Source organism: Rhipicephalus microplus, chromosome X (genome assembly GCF_043290135.1).
Source record: "Rhipicephalus microplus isolate Deutch F79 chromosome X, USDA_Rmic, whole genome shotgun sequence".
NCBI lineage: Eukaryota > Metazoa > Arthropoda > Arachnida > Ixodida > Ixodidae > Rhipicephalus > Rhipicephalus microplus.
Genome location: NC_134710.1, coordinates 2,485,793 through 2,498,003, shown reverse-complemented (window position 1 = coordinate 2,498,003; position 12,211 = coordinate 2,485,793). Strand labels below are relative to the sequence as shown.

The 12,211-nt window shown below is 39.7% G+C and overlaps 1 non-coding gene across 1 annotated transcript; it reads right to left on the bottom strand.

The window, feature by feature from the left end:
* Positions 1-2,836: 2,836 nt before the first annotated feature.
* Positions 2,837-2,909, bottom strand: TRNAK-CUU (transfer RNA lysine (anticodon CUU)). The gene has a single exon. It is a non-coding gene; the product is annotated as a tRNA-Lys (tRNA).
* Between the last annotated feature and the right edge of the window lie 9,302 nt (positions 2,910-12,211).

Genomic DNA, 12,211 nt, shown 5'->3' with positions numbered 1-12,211 from the left:
CTCGTTATGCAAGTAGTATTACCACTTACCACACATTAGTCAGTGAGCATGCATAAGATAGCTACTTTGATTTTAAAGTTCTCGTTGCAGAGTATTGGCAAGCAATGGAGTGGACATTATCGTTACGAATCAACAATGTTCCTCCGAGTTTGCAAGCGGAGTTTCCATGCAGCCTAAATCACAGAAATTACTGTCATGGTCCATAGGGACCATGCACTCATCGTTTACATGTAACATGAGCAGATCGCTTATCTGTCATTTGTACGTAGTGAATTGCCGAATTTCCGCAACCTCACACTGCCTTGTCATGTCGCGGAGAAGCCACCCACTTGATATCCAGACTGAAAGTGCCTTTTGAAAATTGAGGTATTAAAGATATAAGCAATGCTTTCCCAGGCAACACAGAACTTTCTTCTTGAAACCAATCGTGTTGTATGGAACAACAATTCCTAAATACTTAAAATTCGTCTCAGTACTTCTTTAAGTGATACCAACAAGATGAAACGGGACATTAATATGAGATGGTTTTGCAGTATATATTTTGGTACATGCACGAATACCTGATCGGTTGCGAAGGAAAAAATATTAACGAATGGATGGTAGATCACGGCCGGCCTATAGGCGCTCGCTCGCTTCCCTCCTTTTTTGGCCTAAGAAGTCGCCGCGAGTACAATATAGTTGTTTCTATAGGTTACAGCCACTCCACTCGAGAATGTCAATAGCCAACTCTTCAAAATGTCTTTTGCCGCATATGCATTGCATTGTAAATCAGCTGTCTTCGGCCACTTTCTTGTGCGAATTACTTTTCCATTTGTAAGAAGTGGTAGGAATAGTAGAGGTGTTTGTAGGAACAGCCTGGTTTTTTGATACTCATGCATTGGGTAACGAATAAGCACACGAAACGGCACAAAAACTTTTTAAGGCTCAAACACATTCTATTCTCTGAATTCAAAAAAATGCTTGGCTCGTGTGGTTGGATTTATTGTTTAGGTACACGTTAAAAAAGTCCACATGGTGAATTTGCCCAAAGCCTTCCACTGTGTCGTCGAGCATCAAGATATCAGTGAAATACCTTCCTCGAAAGAAAATCCTTGACAATCTGCAGTTGATTTTTGATCTATACATTGAAGATTCACTGCTACTGGACCATCACGTAATTGTAGAAAAGAGTCACGCAGAAGGGTCGGCGCAAATTACTTCTGAAAAGTTTCTCGGGATTCTTCTAGTTAATTAAAAAAGTGTTAACGGATCAGAATCACATGCCGTCTGGCTTTGTTTAAAAGCTCACACAAAAGCATTTCTGGTTGTAAACAATATCGATACTTCAGCTAAAATCATCATGAGAGAGCATCTCAAACAGTGCTTTTTTTTTTCTTCAGGCGCAATGAAAATACATTAATACTACAGAGAACAATTTCTTTTCCTAAAACTTTATTCTTCTCCTGCATCTCTGGTGAGCCATATTGCATATGAAATTTTTTCACATCTTTTCATCCGCACTGATGATTGCATCTGGGCCTGTGTGGACTCAGAATTTTGTATGTTTGCAAGGAGTAAGGGTGGTGTGCTTTGGCTTGGGGTTGTTTTTTTTTTACTAGAACGACATCCTAAAACAGTATCAGTACAGGCTGTTTCTTGTTTATAACTTTTGCGTTTCATTTTGAACATTTATTTTTTTATTCAGATTCTTATTAGTATTGTTATTACTCCTGTTTTTGCGATTGCTATTCGCGCCTACTTGTGAAAAATAGTAGCCATCCTAAACTTTTTGAAGTACTTATTTCAATTAGCACGAAATGTTTTATACCTTGAACAAAAATGTGCAAAATTTTTCATTTTTTTGGGGACTGGCTGTCGGCGTGTGTATTCGAAGTAAACGTTCCCAAAACTATTTTTGTCAAAAAAGAGCATACGTTGTCTGTCATTTCGTCTGCCAGTTGGTGACGGATCATGTGCCTGAGCCTTCTGAACGCAACGCACAATGGTACATGCGTGTAGAATACAATATTAATCAATTTACACACTTCTTGTAGTATCAGAAAGTGTTGTCATATATGCTTCCTACCACGTTTCTATTGCATTGGTACCACCAGGAAGTGCAACAGTACAAATGAACCTGAGCATTATTTGAGTGTGCTAGCCTTTCTTTGCAATGGACGGCGGGGAATTAGATTGAAGCGAGATTGTGGTGATAGGCAGAAGCACAGCCTCCTTCCTGTATACAAGCCCTAAAGAATGCGAGCATGCACCTCCACACTGATGGCAAGTAGATATACTCGGGACTATAAAAAAAAACAATGACTTCATTTATATTGACAAACGATGGTCTGAGAAATCTAATGCTACAAGTTTCGCTGCCATAAGATCATTTTTAATAAAAGACATTCAAGGTCAAAATCTTATTGTTAAATTTTGCGCTGAAACATTTTTCTGGGGTGCAACAGTCGAATAGAATTTGGAGCAATTTTCGAAGCAGCAAAATGTTACTTTTGGAGCACTAAACCCAAAGTTGGAGCAGGTTGCCACAGAAAAAAAAAACAAATTTTTTACCACAAAAGACCGAACTTCGAGAAGCTTGAGCAAGTAACCTTACACTTTATATATATATATATATATATATATATATATATATATATATATATATATATATATATATATATATATATATATATATATATAAGGGAAAGAAGTGCATACCTAAGGGCTCGTTTTTCCGTGTTTTTAACACAATATTAATGAGATCTAACAGACAGTAATGCCAAGGAATGTACAGGGAAAGTTAATAGAACCAATGGAATGTAAATAAGAAGAAAGAAAAGTGGATGAAAAAATAACCAGCCGTGAGCAGGAATCGAACCTACGACCTTCGAATAAAGCGTTCGAAGCTCTAACCACTGAGCCACCACAGCGGCCTTCCCTCCATCCACTTTTTTGGGTTTATATGTGAATTTAGAAGTAGAAGTGACAGTCAGCGCCATCTATAAGTCAAGCAACGAGTGTGAAAACACTCTTATGCGCATGTTTGGCGTCACGTAGCACGTGAACTTATTATGAGTGGGCAGCTGGATAATTGTCCCTTTTATACAACCTAAACACACCAAGTCTGCCAGTACGAGACCCTCGTTCAATGAAAATAAGGGAAAGAAGTGTATACCTAAGGGCTCGTTTTTCCGTGTTTTTAACACAATAATAATGAGATCTAACAGACAGTAATGCCAAGGAATGTACAGGGGAAGTTATTAGAACCAATGGGATATAAATTAGAAGAAAGAAAAGTGGATGAAAAAATAACCAGCCTTGAGCAGGAATCGAACCTACGACCTTCGAATAACGCGTTCGATGCTCTAACCACTAAGTTACCACAGCGGCCTTCCCACCATCCACTTTTTTTTTGGGTTTATATGTGAATTTAGAAGTAGGAGTGACAGTCAGCGCCATCTATAAGCCAAGCGACGAGTGTGAAAACACTCTTATGCGCATGTTTGGCGTCACGTAGCACGTGAATCTATTATGAGCGGGCAGCTGATTTATTGTCCCTCTTATACAACCTAAACACACCAAGTCTTATTTTCATTGAACGAGGGTCTCGTACTGGCAGACTTGGTGTGATTGGTTGTATAAGAGGGAAAATTAATCAGCTGTATATGCACTATATCCACGTACCTTTGGTGATATATAATCTTGTTTCTTAAACTACTGATAATGACTTAGCCGTGTGATACGCAAAGAAGCGGCTCATATATGTGCCCTGTGTGCCATGTGTAACCATTCACTCCGACGAAGGCAGGCCCACCTGCCGAAACGTTAGTAAAATTAGTGTTTTTTAGCACGTTTGTCGACCTCTTTTTCTACCGCATTTTCCACCGGATCCATTGAATTTCACCCCACCATATATATATATATATATATATATATATATATATATATATATATTTATATAACTATATATATATATATATATATATAGCTATATATATATATATATATATATATATAGCTATAAATATATATATAGCTATATATATATATATATATATATATATATATATAGTCAAGTAGATCCTCCGTGAGTGGTCGAGTGGTCGAGTGGTCAACGTTTCGGCCTAGAGTCTGGCCTTCATCAGGATGAAGGCCAGACTCTAGGCCGAAACGTTGAAATAAACCACGTTGTGACCACTCACAGAGGATCTACTCGACTATATGCAACGCTACGGCCACTCAATCACAATGCCTGCCTATATATATATATATATATATATATATATATATATATATATATATATATGAGATATAACAGACAGTAATGCCAAGGAATGTACAGGGGAAGTTATTAACATTAATGGAATGTAAATAAGAAGAAAGTAAAGTGGATGAAATAATTACCAACTGTAAGCAGGAATCGAACCTACGACCTTCGAATTACGCGTTCGATGCTCTAACCACTGAGCTATTACAGCGGCACTCCCTCCATCCACTTTTTTGGGTTTATCTGTGAATTTTTAGAAGTAGGAGCGACAGTCAGCGCCATCTATAAGCCAAACAACGAGTGTGAAAACACTCTTATGCGCATGTTTGGCGTCACGTAGCACGTGAACTTATTATGAGCGGGCAGCTGATTAATTGTCCCTCTTATACAACCTAAACACACCAAGTCTGCCAGTACGAGACCCTCGTTCAATGAAATAAGGGAAAGAAGTGTATACCTAAGGGCTCGTTTTTCCGTGTTTTTAACACAATAATAATGAGATATAACAGACAGTAATGCCAAGGAATGTACAGGGGAAGTTATTAACATTAATGGAATGTAAATAAGAAGAAAGAAAAGTGGATGAAAAAATTACCAACTGTAAGCAGGAATCGAACCTACGACCTTCGAATTACGCGTTCGATGCTCTAACCACTGAGCTATTACAGCGGCACTCCCTCCATCCACTTTTTTGGGTTTATCTGTGAATTTTTAGAAGTAGGAGCGACAGTCAGCGCCATCTATAAGCCAAACAACGAGTGTGAAAACACTCTTATGCGCATGTTTGGCGTCACGTAGCACGTGAACTTATTATGAGCGGGCAGCTGATTAATTGTCCCTCTTATACAACCTAAACACACCAAGTCTGCCAGTACGAGACCCTCGTTCAATGAAATAAGGGAAAGAAGTGTATACCTAAGGGCTCGTTTTTCCGTGTTTTTAACACAATAATAATGAGATATAACAGACAGTAATGCCAAGGAATGTACAGGGGAAGTTATTAACATTAATGGAATGTAAATAAGAAGAAAGAAAAGTGGATGAAAAAATTACCAACTGTAAGCAGGAATCGAACCTACGACCTTCGAATTACGCGTTCGATGCTCTAACCACTGAGCTATTACAGCGGCACTCCCTCCATCCACTTTTTTGGGTTTATCTGTGAATTTTTAGAAGTAGGAGCGACAGTCAGCGCCATCTATAAGCCAAACAACGAGTGTGAAAACACTCTTATGCGCATGTTTGGCGTCACGTAGCACGTGAACTTATTATGAGCGGGCAGCTGATTAATTGTCCCTCTTATACAACCTAAACACACCAAGTCTGCCAGTACGAGACCCTCGTTCAATGAAATAAGGGAAAGAAGTGTATACCTAAGGGCTCGTTTTTCCGTGTTTTTAACACAATAATAATGAGATATAACAGACAGTAATGCCAAGGAATGTACAGGGGAAGTTATTAACATTAATGGAATGTAAATAAGAAGAAAGAAAAGTGGATGAAATAATTACCAACTGTAAGCAGGAATCGAACCTACGACCTTCGAATTACGCGTTCGATGCTCTAACCACTGAGCTATTACAGCGGCACTCCCTCCATCCACTTTTTTGGGTTTATCTGTGAATTTTTAGAAGTAGGAGCGACAGTCAGCGCCATCTATAAGCCAAACAACGAGTGTGAAAACACTCTTATGCGCATGTTTGGCGTCACGTAGCACGTGAACTTATTATGAGCGGGCAGCTGATTAATTGTCCCTCTTATACAACCTAAACACACCAAGTCTGCCAGTACGAGACCCTCGTTCAATGAAATAAGGGAAAGAAGTGTATACCTAAGGGCTCGTTTTTCCGTGTTTTTAACACAATAATAATGAGATATAACAGACAGTAATGCCAAGGAATGTACAGGGGAAGTTATTAACATTAATGGAATGTAAATAAGAAGAAAGAAAAGTGGATGAAAAAATTACCAACTGTAAGCAGGAATCGAACCTACGACCTTCGAATTACGCGTTCGATGCTCTAACCACTGAGCTATTACAGCGGCACTCCCTCCATCCACTTTTTTGGGTTTATCTGTGAATTTTTAGAAGTAGGAGCGACAGTCAGCGCCATCTATAAGCCAAACAACGAGTGTGAAAACACTCTTATGCGCATGTTTGGCGTCACGTAGCACGTGAACATATTATGAGCGGGCAGCTGATTAATTGTCCCTCTTATACAACCTAAACACACCAAGTCTGCCAGTACGAGACCCTCGTTCAATGAAATAAGGGAAAGAAGTGTTTACCTAAGGGCTCGTTTTTCCGTGTTTTTAACACAATAATAATGAGATATAACAGACAGTAATGCCAAGGAATGTACAGGGGAAGTTATTAACATTAATGGAATGTAAATAAGAAGAAAGAAAAGTGGATGAAATAATTACCAACTGTAAGCAGGAATCGAACCTACGACCTTCGAATTACGCGTTCGATGCTCTAACCACTGAGCTATTACAGCGGCACTCCCTCCATCCACTTTTTTGGGTTTATCTGTGAATTTTTAGAAGTAGGAGCGACAGTCAGCGCCATCTATAAGCCAAACAACGAGTGTGAAAACACTCTTATGCGCATGTTTGGCGTCACGTAGCACGTGAACTTATTATGAGCGGGCAGCTGATTAATTGTCCCTCTTATACAACCTAAACACACCAAGTCTGCCAGTACGAGACCCTCGTTCAATGAAATAAGGGAAAGAAGTGTATACCTAAGGGCTCGTTTTTCCGTGTTTTTAACACAATAATAATGAGATATAACAGACAGTAATGCCAAGGAATGTACAGGGGAAGTTATTAACATTAATGGAATGTAAATAAGAAGAAAGAAAAGTGGATGAAAAAATTACCAACTGTAAGCAGGAATCGAACCTACGACCTTCGAATTACGCGTTCGATGCTCTAACCACTGAGCTATTACAGCGGCACTCCCTCCATCCACTTTTTTGGGTTTATCTGTGAATTTTTAGAAGTAGGAGCGACAGTCAGCGCCATCTATAAGCCAAACAACGAGTGTGAAAACACTCTTATGCGCATGTTTGGCGTCACGTAGCACGTGAACTTATTATGAGCGGGCAGCTGATTAATTGTCCCTCTTATACAACCTAAACACACCAAGTCTGCCAGTACGAGACCCTCGTTCAATGAAATAAGGGAAAGAAGTGTATACCTAAGGGCTCGTTTTTCCGTGTTTTTAACACAATAATAATGAGATATAACAGACAGTAATGCCAAGGAATGTACAGGGGAAGTTATTAACATTAATGGAATGTAAATAAGAAGAAAGAAAAGTGGATGAAAAAATTACCAACTGTAAGCAGGAATCGAACCTACGACCTTCGAATTACGCGTTCGATGCTCTAACCACTGAGCTATTACAGCGGCACTCCCTCCATCCACTTTTTTGGGTTTATCTGTGAATTTTTAGAAGTAGGAGCGACAGTCAGCGCCATCTATAAGCCAAACAACGAGTGTGAAAACACTCTTATGCGCATGTTTGGCGTCACGTAGCACGTGAACTTATTATGAGCGGGCAGCTGATTAATTGTCCCTCTTATACAACCTAAACACACCAAGTCTGCCAGTACGAGACCCTCGTTCAATGAAATAAGGGAAAGAAGTGTATACCTAAGGGCTCGTTTTTCCGTGTTTCTAACACAATAATAATGAGATATAACAGACAGTAATGCCAAGGAATGTACAGGGGAAGTTATTAACATTAATGGAATGTAAATAAGAAGAAAGAAAAGTGGATGAAAAAATTACCAACTGTAAGCAGGAATCGAACCTACGACCTTCGAATTACGCGTTCGATGCTCTAACCACTGAGCTATTACAGCGGCACTCCCTCCATCCACTTTTTTGGGTTTATCTGTGAATTTTTAGAAGTAGGAGCGACAGTCAGCGCCATCTATAAGCCAAAAACGAGTGTGAAAACACTCTTATGCGCATGTTTGGCGTCACGTAGCACGTGAACTTATTATGAGCGGGCAGCTGATTAATTGTCCCTCTTATACAACCTAAACACACCAAGTCTGCCAGTACGAGACCCTCGTTCAATGAAATAAGGGAAAGAAGTGTATACCTAAGGGCTCGTTTTTCCGTGTTTTTAACACAATAATAATGAGATATAACAGACAGTAATGCCAAGGAATGTACAGGGGAAGTTATTAACATTAATGGAATGTAAATAAGAAGAAAGTAAAGTGGATGAAATAATTACCAACTGTAAGCAGGAATCGAACCTACGACCTTCGAATTACGCGTTCGATGCTCTAACCACTGAGCTATTACAGCGGCACTCCCTCCATCCACTTTTTTGGGTTTATCTGTGAATTTTTAGAAGTAGGAGCGACAGTCAGCGCCATCTATAAGCCAAACAACGAGTGTGAAAACACTCTTATGCGCATGTTTGGCGTCACGTAGCACGTGAACTTATTATGAGCGGGCAGCTGATTAATTGTCCCTCTTATACAACCTAAACACACCAAGTCTGCCAGTACGAGACCCTCGTTCAATGAAATAAGGGAAAGAAGTGTATACCTAAGGGCTCGTTTTTCCGTGTTTTTAACACAATAATAATGAGATATAACAGACAGTAATGCCAAGGAATGTACAGGGGAAGTTATTAACATTAATGGAATGTAAATAAGAAGAAAGAAAAGTGGATGAAAAAATTACCAACTGTAAGCAGGAATCGAACCTACGACCTTCGAATTACGCGTTCGATGCTCTAACCACTGAGCTATTACAGCGGCACTCCCTCCATCCACTTTTTTGGGTTTATCTGTGAATTTTTAGAAGTAGGAGCGACAGTCAGCGCCATCTATAAGCCAAACAACGAGTGTGAAAACACTCTTATGCGCATGTTTGGCGTCACGTAGCACGTGAACTTATTATGAGCGGGCAGCTGATTAATTGTCCCTCTTATACAACCTAAACACACCAAGTCTGCCAGTACGAGACCCTCGTTCAATGAAATAAGGGAAAGAAGTGTATACCTAAGGGCTCGTTTTTCCGTGTTTTTAACACAATAATAATGAGATATAACAGACAGTAATGCCAAGGAATGTACAGGGGAAGTTATTAACATTAATGGAATGTAAATAAGAAGAAAGAAAAGTGGATGAAAAAACTACCAACTGTAAGCAGGAATCGAACCTACGACCTTCGAATTACGCGTTCGATGCTCTAACCACTGAGCTATTACAGCGGCACTCCCTCCATCCACTTTTTTGGGTTTATCTGTGAATTTTTAGAAGTAGGAGCGACAGTCAGCGCCATCTATAAGCCAAACAACGAGTGTGAAAACACTCTTATGCGCATGTTTGGCGTCACGTAGCACGTGAACTTATTATGAGCGGGCAGCTGATTAATTGTCCCTCTTATACAACCTAAACACACCAAGTCTGCCAGTACGAGACCCTCGTTCAATGAAATAAGGGAAAGAAGTGTATACCTAAGGGCTCGTTTTTCCGTGTTTTTAACACAATAATAATGAGATATAACAGACAGTAATGCCAAGGAATGTACAGGGGAAGTTATTAACATTAATGGAATGTAAATAAGAAGAAAGAAAAGTGGATGAAAAAATTACCAACTGTAAGCAGGAATCGAACCTACGACCTTCCAATTACGCGTTCGATGCTCTAACCACTGAGCTATTACAGCGGCACTCCCTCCATCCACTTTTTTGGGTTTATCTGTGAATTTTTAGAAGTAGGAGCGACAGTCAGCGCCATCTATAAGCCAAACAACGAGTGTGAAAACACTCTTATGCACATGTTTGGCGTCACGTAGCACGTGAACTTATTATGAGCGGGCAGCTGATTAATTGTCCCTCTTATACAACCTAAACACACCAAGTCTGCCAGTACGAGACCCTCGTTCAATGAAATAAGGGAAAGAAGTGTATACCTAAGGGCTCGTTTTTCCGTGTTTTTAACACAATAATAATGAGATATAACAGACAGTAATGCCAAGGAATGTACAGGGAAAGTTATTAACATTAATGGAATGTAAATAAGAAGAAAGAAAAGTGGATGAAATAATTACCAACTGTAAGCAGGAATCGAACCTACGACCTTCGAATTACGCGTTCGATGCTCTAACCACTGAGCTATTACAGCGGCACTCCCTCCATCCACTTTTTTGGGTTTATCTGTGAATTTTTAGAAGTAGGAGCGACAGTCAGCGCCATCTATGAGCCAAACAACGAGTGTGAAAACACTCTTATGCGCATGTTTGGCGTCACGTAGCACGTGAACTTATTATAAGCGGGCAGCTGATTAATTGTCCCTCTTATACAACCTAAACACACCAAGTCTGCCAGTACGAGACCCTCGTTCAATGAAATAAGGGAAAGAAGTGTATACCTAAGGGCTCGTTTTTCCGTGTTTTTAACACAATAATAATGAGATATAACAGACAGTAATGCCAAGGAATGTACAGGGGAAGTTATTAACATTAATGGAATGTAAATAAGAAGAAAGAAAAGTGGATGAAAAAATTACCAACTGTAAGCAGGAATCGAACCTACGGCCTTCGAATTACGCGTTCGATGCTCTAACCACTGAGCTATTACAGCGGCACTCCCTCCATCCACTTTTTTGGGTTTATCTGTGAATTTTTAGAAGTAGGAGCGACAGTCAGCGCCATCTATAAGCCAAACAACGAGTGTGAAAACACTCTTATGCGCATGTTTGGCGTCACGTAGCACGTGAACTTATTATGAGCGGGCAGCTGATTAATTGTCCCTCTTATACAACCTAAACACACCAAGTCTGCCAGTACGAGACCCTCGTTCAATGAAATAAGGGAAAGAAGTGTATACCTAAGGGCTCGTTTTTCCGTGTTTTTAACACAATAATAATGAGATATAACAGACAGTAATGCCAAGGAATGTACAGGGAAAGTTATTAACATTAATGGAATGTAAATAAGAAGAAAGAAAAGTGGATGAAAAAATTACCAACTGTAAGCAGGAATCGAACCTACGACCTTCGAATTACGCGTTCGATGCTCTAACCACTGAGCTATTACAGCGGCACTCCCTCCATCCACTTTTTTGGGTTTATCTGTGAATTTTTAGAAGTAGGAGCGACAGTCAGCGCCATCTATAAGCCAAACAACGAGTGTGAAAACACTCTTATGCGCATGTTTGGCGTCACGTAGCACGTGAACTTATTATGAGCGGGCAGCTGATTAATTGTCCCTCTTATACAACCTAAACACACCAAGTCTGCCAGTACGAGACCCTCGTTCAATGAAATAAGGGAAAGAAGTGTATACCTAAGGGCTCGTTTTTCCGTGTTTTTAACACAATAATAATGAGATATAACAGACAGTAATGCCAAGGAATGTACAGGGGAAGTTATTAACATTAATGGAATGTAAATAGGAAGAAAGAAAAGTGGATGAAAAAATTACCAACTGTAAGCAGGAATCGAACCTACGACCTTCGAATTACGCGTTCGATGCTCTAACCACTGAGCTATTACAGCGGCACTCCCTCCATCCACTTTTTTGGGTTTATCTGTGAATTTTTAGAAGTAGGAGCGACAGTCAGCGCCATCTATAAGCCAAACAACGAGTGTGAAAACACTCTTATGCGCATGTTTGGCGTCACGTAGCACGTGAACTTATTATGAGCGGGCAGCTGATTAATTGTCCCTCTTATACAACCTAAACACACCAAGTCTGCCAGTACGAGACCCTCGTTCAATGAAATAAGGGAAAGAAGTGTATACCTAAGGGCTCGTTTTTCCGTGTTTTTAACACAATAATAATGAGATATAACAGACAGTAATGCCAAGGAATGTGCAGGGGAAGTTATTAACATTAATGGAATGTAAATAAGAAGAAAGAAAAGTGGATGAAAAAATTACCAACTGTAAGCAGGAATCGAACCTACGACCTTCGAATTACGCG